The 12072-nt window shown below is 44.6% G+C and overlaps 1 long non-coding RNA gene across 1 annotated transcript; it reads left to right on the forward strand.

The window, feature by feature from the left end:
• Positions 1–499: 499 nt before the first annotated feature.
• On the forward strand, positions 500–5184 carry LOC126308734 (uncharacterized). Its single transcript, XR_007554345.1, has 4 exons — positions 500–575; positions 3921–4173; positions 4255–4438; positions 4542–5184. It is a non-coding gene; the product is annotated as an uncharacterized LOC126308734 (long non-coding RNA).
• The last annotated feature ends 6888 nt before the right edge of the window (positions 5185–12072 follow it).

Consider the following 12072-nt stretch of genomic DNA (forward strand, 5'->3'; position numbering starts at 1 on the left):
ACCACCTTCTGCCACTAAAATCACCAAATCCAATTATTTACATGCCGACCTGGTGAAAACATGGAATAAAGGCCAGGAAAAAGGTAGAGCAGTAACAACGGACACCATCACTTGATAAGAGCTTTCATATCAGCAAGGAAGTTCGACGATGAATTGCAGTTGTGCGTCTACACAACGCTCCAACAGGAAGGAGCTGCTCCCAACGGCTACGACACACACTACAGTCAGAGGAACCTAGACAGGAGAGGCAGCGTGAAACACTCCTTTCAAGTGTCCGTTCGGAACGGAAGGGGGCGCGCGATATCGTATTTCGACTCGTTTTTCCGGGCGACGGGGGCCCCGTCGACAGAACGGAAGCTGCGTCCATTATCACGCGTCTCTGCCCCCAGGAATGCGACCCAGGCACGGACGACGCCACAAAAAGGCTGCGACGGCCGCGGAAGAAGCGACACGCTTCCAGCTGCGGGCGCGCAGTAGTAACCAGGAGCAGATACCGGCAACAGGGCGCCGTGGCGCGCAGGGGCGGTGGAGTCGCGTGGAGTGTGCGTGACAGCTGCAGCACTATGCTCCTCTAGGTCTCTAACATAAAGTGTCATTTGTGAAATACATCTTGTGCCGTTTAAAGACGTATGAATTTCCTTGGTGGTGGAAAAGTACATGAATGAACAGAAAAAAGTCTAATATACCACTCAAATAACACTGTTGTAGAAGTAAAAATTAATTTTTTTAAAACAGCCTCCATCGCAGCAGTTTGCCTAGACAGATCGCACTCTTTCTAAGCTGTCAAAAGCCCTCCATAATATTTGTCGTTAAGCATTGCATTTAAATCAAAGGCATTTTTTTTTAGGTTAGGGAATACGTCTCATTACTTGGACCCAGTTATGTAGGGTAGTGCGTGTGTGTGCGTGCGCGCGTGTGTGTGTGTGTGTATGTGTGTGTGTGTGTGTGTGTGTGTGTGTGACTGTTTCTTAGCGCTGGGCATACACTTTTTTTCCGTCGGAATGGTGTATATGTGATCTTTCAAATTGGACGGGAGCCGAACAGCACAATAAGCCCGAGTTCGGTGTGGGGCGGCGGAGGGGTGAAGTGGACTGCGGTAGTCGTCGTGGGGTTGTGGACCACTGCGGCTGCGGCTGGGACGGAGCCTCTCCGTCGTTTCTAGGTCGCCGGTTCATACAACATACATGTTTGGCGACCTCATGTTGCTGTTGGAAGTAACGTCCTAAGGCGGAGATCGCTGGTTAGAAATGTATTCAAAGGCACGGTAATTTTAATACAGTGTTTATGTCGTCTTTTTGCGTTCTCAGTGAGTAATAACGATGACAGAAAAACACAATGGATGGTCGTTTTGATTAATTGTCCAATTCCAATTTCGAGAATAGGAACTATTGTAGCACTATGTGTCCAACGCCTATTTCCTAAGCAAAGGGAAGAAGATTCATGTGCACTGGAAATGTCTATAGCAGTTATACATGTAATGTGCCTCGGGTTGTTGTTGGTTTATCCTGAAGACCATGCATATGTTGGCTCCAGAGCTCGAATCTAGGAATACACACTTGACGTTCTGAGATTCCAATCGTTGGCAACCTCCATTCCCATAGTCGTCCTTTAGGCGATCTTGTTTAGACTTTGACAGTGAATGTTACCGTCACTTAATCGCCGCTGTGTAATTCCACCACACATAAAAATTCATAAGTGTGCTAGATGTGATGGCAAGTCACTTGATTTGTATACTGCAGGTGTTTGCTGAACCCTGTGCAGCTGCAGCTAGGATCTCACTGGAGAGCAGGCCGTGTAGTCGAAGATAACTCCTGTAAACATCTTCGATATCATCAACATGACCAGAGAGATAAACAAATATCACATCAACATGCTTAGTCTGACATAAGTCACAAACATCCACAGTCAGCACCATGTGGTTAATACAATTAACTGGGGGGAAACGGTTCGAATTTAACCCAGGACATGATTAACGACATCCAGGGACATGTTCGTTTGTTCATCTACGGTTATTTGTTATGTTTGTTACTAGCATTTAAAGTCCCGCGATTGTTCAAAGGCCTCTCCCAACTTAATCAACTGAATGTGTCGCACGCTGTAGTTACCATTGTAGTTCAACACATGACAGGCGCTCACATCGACATCTTATTCCTCGTTTTTCCTCTATTTTTTTCTGTTAGGAGCAGGTAGTCGATTGTCAGTAAGTTTGTAAATAATCGCAGGGGCAGGCCCGTTATGTATAATGTTGCAGAATTCGCGTCCAAGACATGAACCTTACATCGAAAGAACAATGAAACAACTGCAAAATTCACCAGATCGAGGTTATTGCCACAGTCATCTCAGAAAAAGGTAACGCAAGCAGTGAAAAGTCGCCAGAACTGTATTATACATAGTGCCGCTAGAGGGTGGGTGCGTGTTTGTGGAAATATCGATTGTTGTGACTTGAGCTGGAAAGAACATTGTCGTAAATGTCAGTTACGTCTTTCAGTTTGGTGAGTGTAGTAACGTATCCAGTGAAACAGCGACACAAGTTATGAATACTGCAGACTGAGAATCATTTCAACTAAAACCCTTGGTGCAATAACGACGTAAGTGTACATTATATCATTGTTTTCCCGATGTCTGAATAACTTCTGAGACGTAATTGTTCATAGCATCATTGTTTCCACAACTTCTAAATAACTTTTTTGTCATAATCGTTCTTCGCGTCATTTTGATGTGAACAAAATGCCTTTATAATACATTTGAGTAAATACCATTCTCGTTTTATAGGGGTAAAAATAGTCGGCCGAGCAAAGAAGATTATGCGACTTGCTCTTCAAGGGCTAGCAGAGGATAACAAAAGGGCAAGGGAAGTAAACTGTTCCATGATAAGTGAACCACAAGCACAGGTAAGCAGTATAGAGCAACAACTATCAAGCCCACACTGTGAAATAACAGACAAGCAAGTGAGCAAGTTGGAGCCATTGTCGTCATTATCAAAACACAAATCCAAGGTGAGACAGTTGCTGGAAGCTTCAAATGTGTATGTGGTTGAAAGGGCAAAGGCAACAATATCCGCTTTGTGAAAACGGTGCCAATAACATCCCCTTTGTCGAGCAGTACTTCAATAGCAGTTCAGATTTTTCCTCTGACTCAAGTGACAGTTATCATCCATCAAGCAGCGACGAATCGTCTAATTTAAGTGAAAAATCAGTCGTGCATAAGGAACAATCTCCCATTAAAACGCCTAAAAAAAGAATTCGAAATATTGGCAACCGGGGCAGAGCAAAAGCCAGAACGTTGAGAAACAGTGGGGAAAGTTATACATCACGTACAGGTAAAATTGCCAATACTCAAAAATTGGGTGCTCCGTGTACTGATTAATGTATCCTCTCTTGTACAAAGGAAGTAACAGATGACTATAGATGTCAGCTGTTCACGAATTACTGGGCACTGGGATCGTTACAAAGACGACGGGATTTGCTAAATACATGCATTGAAACGCTCGTTCTCAAATATCGCCGCGTTACTGCCCAAGAACCTAGAAAGCCGAATTGCGTTTTCTACTTGGTGAAAGATGAGCAGAAGTTTTGTGTGTTTAGAACATTTCTGATAAACTGCTTTGGGAATAACCGAAAGGCAAATCCGTACTGTTACCAAAGCGGAAAGGGATGGAACTGGGACGACACCTGTGGAAAACACCGTAAGACTGATCCAGAAATCTTGGAATCAGTTAGGAATCACATAAACTCAATTCCACATATTGAGAGCCACTATGTAAGGAGTGACACAACAATTCATCGATGGTGGCTTATCCATCGAAGAAATGCACAGAAATTACTCTTAAGAGCTATCTTCCGCTAACCTGCCAGCTGCGAATTACGACGCCTACTCGCATATGTTCAATACCGAATTTAACATCAGATTTTTTGTTCCAGAGAAGTGTCGGTGCGACCGATGTGATGCTTACAAAAACGCTGCAAATGAAGACAAGGCAAAGCCTCAAAATCATTTCAAGAACACCAGGAAGAAAAAGAATTGAGTCACATAGAAAAATAATAGGATAAAGAGTTGGCACAAAATAAGAAGATACAACTAGCTGTTTATGATTTACAAGTTGTCTTACCAGTACCAACGGGACAAACATCAGCGTTTTTCTACAAGTCGAGGCTCAACTGTTACAATTTCACAGTAGATGTCCATGCACACAATTTTTCACTACCTATTACAACTCTCGAAGTCTGTTCCACTTATTTTTGCTGTTTGTTGCAGGTCACTGAGATTGGAAACGACAAAACTACCTGTTTTCTGGTTTTTTTCACGAGGGAGTTGAAAACAAAGGCGTGGTACAAACAGCAACTTGTGTCTTACAATATCTTGAAGAGTTATCCAAGAACCTTCCTGGGACGGATGTCGTATTTTACTCCGACAATTGTGGACGGCGACCGTAGAATAAGTATGTACCATAAATTCAGACTGTGATTCGCAGAAATCATGTAATAAAATTTTTATATTGTAAAAATCATATTGATTAAAATGTTCATTCTCTTCTATTTCAGATACATGATTCGAATATATTTCTATGCAGTACTAAGGCTGGATGTTCGGTCCATTCCGCACAAGTATTTGATTCGTGGTCGCACCCAGAACGAGGAAGAGGCAGTTCACAGCATCATTGAGAAAGCAGTTAAGAGTGCTAAGAAGTCAGGGCCAATTTATGTACCAGATTACTACATGTCAGTCATCCGAATTGCAAAAAAAAGAAGGGAAAGCGGCTACATCTTATAGAAATGGGATATTCAGATTTCAATGACATTAAAGCTTAGTATGATGAGATGGCTCCTAACATGGCCAAGGACACTGACGGGATTATTTTCAATGTGGCCGAAATTAAATTATTTCGATGTGAAAAATGAAGTGATGTTTCACTGTAAGAACAGCTAAAAACAGTCTGAATGGGTACAAGTTTAGTTCAAAGGGAGAAAGAGGCGTTTAACAGGGAATGTAGATGGAAGTAATTTGGATCTGAAACCTGTTTATACTACAAAAATGACCCTCTCAGGAAACAAAACTCAAGATTAAAAAAATCTGACTAACAACATCATTCCTAAATATTACAAGGCCTTCTATGATTGTCTTTCCACATAAATGCAATTTGTTGCTTTTATGTAATTTGAAATTTCTTTATTTCACTTAGTATGTTAATTTTATGTCAGTTACAAGATGAAAATAAAACAATGAAACTGTAAGAGTGAACAAAAGTTATGGTTTAGAGATATATTTACCTTTTTCCCACACAACTTCTTTAGTCGTATTTGTGAATTTCTATAACAATGTCGGAAGAACAATGACACATTTACTTATAGGATTGCAAGGGGGGAATGGATTGCTGTTTGAAGGAAATAATTTTTGTTTTTTGTAGAAAACACTTAGTGTCACAATGAGGCCAACTTTCAATTCCATAGATAATTTTACTGTTGCTTTATGAATTTTAAAAAAGGTGTCGTTTGGTTTCCTGCGTCTCCTGTAAACTATTAATTTTGACAGTTACGTCATTGTTTTTCTAGAATGGCGATATGATGAAAACCTGAATAACCCATGAAAAGTGGTTCAAGTGGCTCTGCGTACTATGGGACGAATCTTCTGAGGTCATCAGACCCCTAGAACTTAGATCTACTTAAACCTAACTAACCTAAGGACATTGCACACACATCCATGCCCGAGGCAGGAAACTCATAAAGAAATTAGAGACTATTTTGTCTTATAAGGTTTGTGGAGATTGCACAGCGTCACCGTTGCACCGGATCTTTTGTAAGTATTTAAGTCATCGGAATGGAAACTGAAATAATTGTTCGGCACATGTGACTGACGAAATTTGTACCTATCTAGTGGAGCAATGATACGCAACGTTTCGCTTAACTGTATAAGCGAGAGCAAGGTACGAGTTTTTCCTGTTTTCATTCTTTTACCACGATATCTGGTTTGTATTTAACGAAACACACCGAACTAAAAGCCCTTTAATTACACTTACCTCATTACTCGAGGTACGAGCATTTGAGGTCGAACTCCACTGTAAAGCTTTCAAATATGGGCATAACTTATTTCTAGGAGTCCATAACAAACTTTATGTGTTAGACTTAACAGTTTTTGACAAGCAGGTGATCCAGTAAATTTATGTTACTAATTTCACAAAAATGTGAGCACGACTGCCTTAATGACAATTTAGGCACACGAGTACTCGTAGCATCCTTACATGTTAGCTAATGGAAAAATGTAACCACTACTTCTAAACACTTACAGGTAACATCTATTAGATGTATCTGTATGAATTTGTAACATTTGTTAAACTAAACTAACAATGATTTCATGTTCGGTTATATCTTTTGAGAATAACTCTCCGAAAACTGCTTTTATGGGCAGATATTTTCTCTGACATCACACACCGTAGCTCTTGCGATTTTAATTACTCGAAGAACACTATCTGAATTATGGGAAATGATGATATGCAGTAAGGACAGAAATTTCGTTACTCTCATAGACAATTTCACAATGTAGGTAACCATTCTCGGAAATTCCGCCATCATTTTCATTCTAGTGAATTCGTACTAACAATTTTTAAAAAAGCGGAAACATATAGTTTTGTATTCAGCATCTTCAGATCACCATCCCTTTGCTCCAGACATATGGCCATAAGAGAACATCACAGCAGTCTCCTTGAATAGTCGAGTCAATATGCTTGTCGAAATTAATTTTGTCTTCATTTTGATGCTTGGAAAGTTATCATTTCAAGTTGAAAAGACGATTATGAGCGACTTTAGGGAAGAAAAGACTAGTAAGTGAAATTGGTCTTTCATTCTTTGTCAAGGTTGAACGGTGGATAGTAAACAACTGTAAGTGCATCTTAACACTTTTATATCTTCTGTGCCTCATATTTGTTGGCCTCCAGATGCTGTAACTGTGATTCAAACATTGTCAGGTCCGCAATCGGTGATGTTAAGTAATCAATTCTTAGAACACTGGGTATAGGTGAATACAGACTGAACATCGGATACCTCGGATCTCCGGAATCAATGAGCCGTTTCCTCTGTCTGACGTCACGCCTTGGCCCAGTTTTCATGCGGCTATTGCCAAATGGTCCACTTTTTCTGCCGTTATGTCTACAGTGGCCCTGATTTTTTGATGATGAGTGTATATTCCTCACTGACACATTCAGCAAATAATCCCAGTTACACTTTACATTAATCTAATGTACATGTAACTTGTATGTACCTTATGGTAGCAGCTTGCTACCAAAACGCTTTGTGCTAGCAAATATTAGTAAAAGATGAAAAGGCATTAAAAATTATTTCGTAAATTAACTTAAAACACACTGCACGACTGAATTAAATCTGTGCTTTTTGGAAATCCCATAACTGTTTCCCACTGTGGGGCATAGGTGTGAAATTTGGATGAAATGTGTCTACAATCTTCCTCCACAATGGTGAAAAAGCATAACGCCCTGCGCCACCATTGGGCTCGACGCCGCTTCAGACAGCAAGGTGTCGATACATGGAATAAAGGTCACAGATCAGAAGTCCATGTGAGCCGTGAGATGGGTTACTTAAATCACACTGGCGCACGATTTCACCACAATTCTGGCCAGCGTCACTGTGGACATGACATACGGTGAGAAGGCCGCCACACACCCTGTTATTCACATTTCACTCCATCTTTTGACATCTCTGCGACAGAGGTCAGACACATGATAAACAGTGTTGAAATCACATGGTTAACATATGAGTGGTCGACGAAAACATTTCAGACACACGGTAGCTCAGAGCCGACATGAAAAGGCCAGAGGGGGCGTCATAAAGGGCGCGTTTTCTGGGGGCATTAATTCTCACACATTTGTCGTCGAAAATGACACTTCACAATCCGATGAGCAGCAGGAAGGTGTTTTTGACAGTCTTTGACACTGCTGACACCCTCGCATGTTTAAATCCTTCTTAAGGACATTGTGGGGCTGTACCCACATTGAACGTGATCACAGCCCTTCGGAGTGCAGCGCGACCGCAACGTTTGCTCTCGTGTACATGCTGGAACCAGAACCGTACAAAACCATTCGACGAAATTTGAACGTGATCCGAAGCAGCAAAGGGTAGTTGTGCTTTTTCAACACTCTGGGTCTCCTCCCTTCTGTGGTGCGATCGTGCGGTACTGAACCATTAACATGTGCGTGAGTACAACAACAAAGAGTACCTGTATGAGTCCTCAATTCGACAACAACACCCTCAGTGCTACCTACGCAACTTTGCCGAGTATGCTACAAACGTACCTGTTAGAAACTTTGAAACCAATTAAGCGGGGTCGCTGTTATAGCGCCTGAAGGTAGGCAAACTGCACCCAAAAAGTGTCGAAGTGGTTGCCTAACCCGCAGGCGGAAGAACAACGACAAGGCTGATTTAGTGTCAAAATTTCTGATAGAGACAATTATAACGTGCTCAGTGCTCAACATAGGACCGTGGGTGGCAGGCACAGTGTTGCCGGACTGGGGAGTCTTCGTAGTTCCATTTGCTGTTTTGTTCACTGACATGATAATGCAGCACACTTCCACCCCCCCCCCCACCACCACCACCACCACCACCGGCACCACCACCACCAGCCCAGCCCCCTGTGACCTCCCCACAGGAGGGAGCGAAACAGAACTTCCAATCGGTGGCCTTTTTTCCCCTGTGTTGACACCTTCCTGTTTGAAGCGTCTCCGAGCCAAAGGCTGACATCTCACGGCGCCACGCTTTTGCTCTATTGCAGAGGAAGATTTTAGGCACCATTGAGCCAAACTTCAAGCTTATGAGTCGAAATGGGAGACAATTACGTGGTTTCGAAAAAAGTGATGCTTTAACTCTGTTACTCAGTGTACATTCAACATTAAACTGTATAATTTTCAGCTGAAAATACAAGCATAAAACATCTTGATAGCTTTGACCGTGACAGCAAATACGGCGCGGACGTGCACAAAAGAATGCAGCTGAGAGCGCGGCCGCGCAGCTCGGCCGTGCGCGGAGCAATGACGCGCTGACGTCATCAGGTTATTGTACGCGGGTCCTCGTCCCTTATCCTCTCCTTCCTGGTGACTCGCCCGCCGCGGGCGTTGGCCGCCGCGTTTGAATACGCCCGACCTCGCTCGAGTGGTCGCCGGCACAGGTCACTGGCTGCCAGCTCCCAGCGGCGGTCCGCAGACCCGCCTCGGTGCCCGCGCTCAAGGCTGCGTTCTCACAGATGTGCATCTAGAGGTCTACACTGTGCACTGCGGCTGCACGAGGGGTGTACACGGCAACTGTTACGTGCCCCAGTAACACGAGAGACATTTACACTCCTGGAAATTGAAATAAGAACACCGTGAATTCATTGTCCCAGGAAGGGGAAACTTTATTGACACATTCCTGGGGTCAGAAACATCACATGATCACACTGACAGAACCACAGGCACATAGACACAGGCAACAGAGCATGCACAATGTCGGCACTAGTACAGTGTATATCCACATTTCGCAGCAATGCAGGCTGCTAATCTCCCATGGAGACGATCGTAGAGATGCTGGATATAGTCCTGTGGAACGGCTTGCCATGCCATTTCCACCTGGCGCCTCAGTTGGACCAGCGTTCCTGCTGGACGTGCAGACCGCGTGAGACGACGCTTCATCCAGTCCCAAACATGCTCAATGGGGGACAGATCCGGAGATCTTGCTGGCCAGGGTAGTTGACTTACACCTTCTAGAGCACGTTGGGTGACACGAGATACATGCGGACGTGCATTGTCCTGTTGGAACAGCAAGTTCCCTTGCCGGTCTAGGAATGGTAGAACGATGGGTTCGATGACGGTTTGGATGTACCGTGCACTATTCAGTGTCCCCTCGACGATCACCAGAGGTGTACGGCCAGTGTAGGATATCGCTCCCCACACCATGATGCCATGTGTTGGCCCTGTGTGCCTCGGTCGTATGCAGTCCTGATTGTGGCGCTCACCTGCACGGCGCCAAACACGCACACGACCATCATTGACAACAAGGCAGAAGCGACTCTCATCGCTGAAGACGACACGTCTCCATTCGTCCCTCCATTCACGCCTGTCGCGACACCTCTGGAGGCGGGCTGCACGATGTTGGGGCGTTAGCGGAAGACGGCCTAACGGTGTGAGGGACCGTAGCCCAGCTTCATGGAGACGGTTGCGAATGGTCCTCGCCGATACCCCAGGAGCAACAGTGTCCCTAATTTGCTGGGAAGTGGCGGTGCGGTCCCATACGGCACTGCATAGGATCCTACGGTCTTGGCGTGCATCCGTGCGTCGCTGCGGTCCGGTCCCAGGTCGACGGGCACGTGCACCTTCCGCCGACCACTGGCGACAACATCGATGTACTGTGGAGACCTCACGCCCAACGTGTTGAGCAATTCGGCGGTACGTCCACCCGGCCTCCCGCATGCCCACTATACACCCTCGCTCAAAGTCCGTCAACTGCACATACGGTTCACGTCCACGCTGTCGCGGCATGCTACCAGTGTTAAAGACTGCGATGGAGCTCCGTATGCCACGGCAAACTGGCTGACACTGACGGCGGCGGTGCACAAATGCTGCGCAGCTAGCGCCATTCGACGGCCAACACCGCGGTTGCTGGTGTGTCCGCTGTGCCGTGCGTGTGTTCATTGCTTGTACAGCCCTCTCGCAGTGTCCGGAGCAAGTATGGTGGGTCTGACACACCGGTGTCAATGTGTTCTTTTTTCCATTTCCAGGAGTGTATATAATACTGGCTTAGTTTCTTTTTTTTTTTTTTTGACATTTACTACTTTAAGACGCAAATACTTCGAATTCATAACTGGTCTAGTTAACCAAAACAGCCCAATTACGTCTGTCTCCTCAGTGTTTTTATGGACGAGTGTGTAAGACACAGTTTCTTCATGAGGTCAGAGCCCAGGGATAGGGTAAAATACACTCTAAGAGAAATAACAGAAAGAAAAGAAAGAGGCACGAGACAAAGGAATTCTGCGAATGGAGCGGAAAGAAGTAGATGTAGTGTAGAAGCACAGACAAATGCATGATTACGTGGATGATTGATTGAAGAGAAAGAGCTTCACAAATTGAGCAAGTCAACAACGCGTTGCTCCACCTTCGGCCCTTGTGCAAACAGTTACTCGGATTGGAACTGATTGGTACTCCTTAGGGGCACCGTGCCACATTCTGTGCAATTAGCGTGTCAGATCACTAAAATCCCTACTTGACTGGATGGCCCTGCTCATAATATTCCAAAAGTTCTTAACTGGTGAGAGATCCGGCGAGCTCACTGGTCAAGCCATGGTTTGGAGAAGACGAATACAAGCAGTAGAAAATCTCACCGTTGCGGGCGGGTATTGCGTTACTGAAGGGTAAGTCCAGGATGTTTTGCCATGAAGGACAACAAAATTGGGTATAGAGTATCATCGACTTAACGCTGTGCTGTAAGAATGTCGCGGATGACAACCAAAGGGCCCGCTATGAAATGAAGCGGGTGACAAAAATGGTTCAAATGGCTCTGAGCACTATGGGACTTAACTCCTGAGGTCATCAGTCCCCTAGAACTTAAGGACATCAGACACATCCATGCCCGAGGCAGGATCCGAACCTGCGACCGTAGCGATAGCGCGGTCCCAGACAGTAGTGCCTAAAACTAGTCGGTCACCACGGCCGGCAAACGGGTGACAGCTAGGTTGGTATGCCTCCTCTGTTCAGGGCGTCTCCAGACAGATCTTCGCCGATCATAGGCTCATTTCGGATACTACTCATCGCTCAAGACAGTTTTACTCCACTCTACGAGATTCAGGCCGAAGAAGTGTCTGGAACATTGTTGAAATCTTTTTTTCTCTCTCTCTCTCTCTCTCTCTCTCTCTCTCTCTCTCTCTCTCCCTCTCCCTCTCTACAATCGAAGGTTTTCTGTATGCAAAGATCCGAAGATAAGTTGTATTGCGAATATTGTCTCGCATGTTCTTACATTTCTCCGGAACGCAAACTGATCTTCACTGAGGTCGGATTCTAACATTTTTCCATTCTCCTGTAAACAATTCGTACCAATATTTTGCAAC

This window comes from Schistocerca gregaria, chromosome 1 (assembly GCF_023897955.1).
Source record: "Schistocerca gregaria isolate iqSchGreg1 chromosome 1, iqSchGreg1.2, whole genome shotgun sequence".
NCBI lineage: Eukaryota > Metazoa > Arthropoda > Insecta > Orthoptera > Acrididae > Schistocerca > Schistocerca gregaria.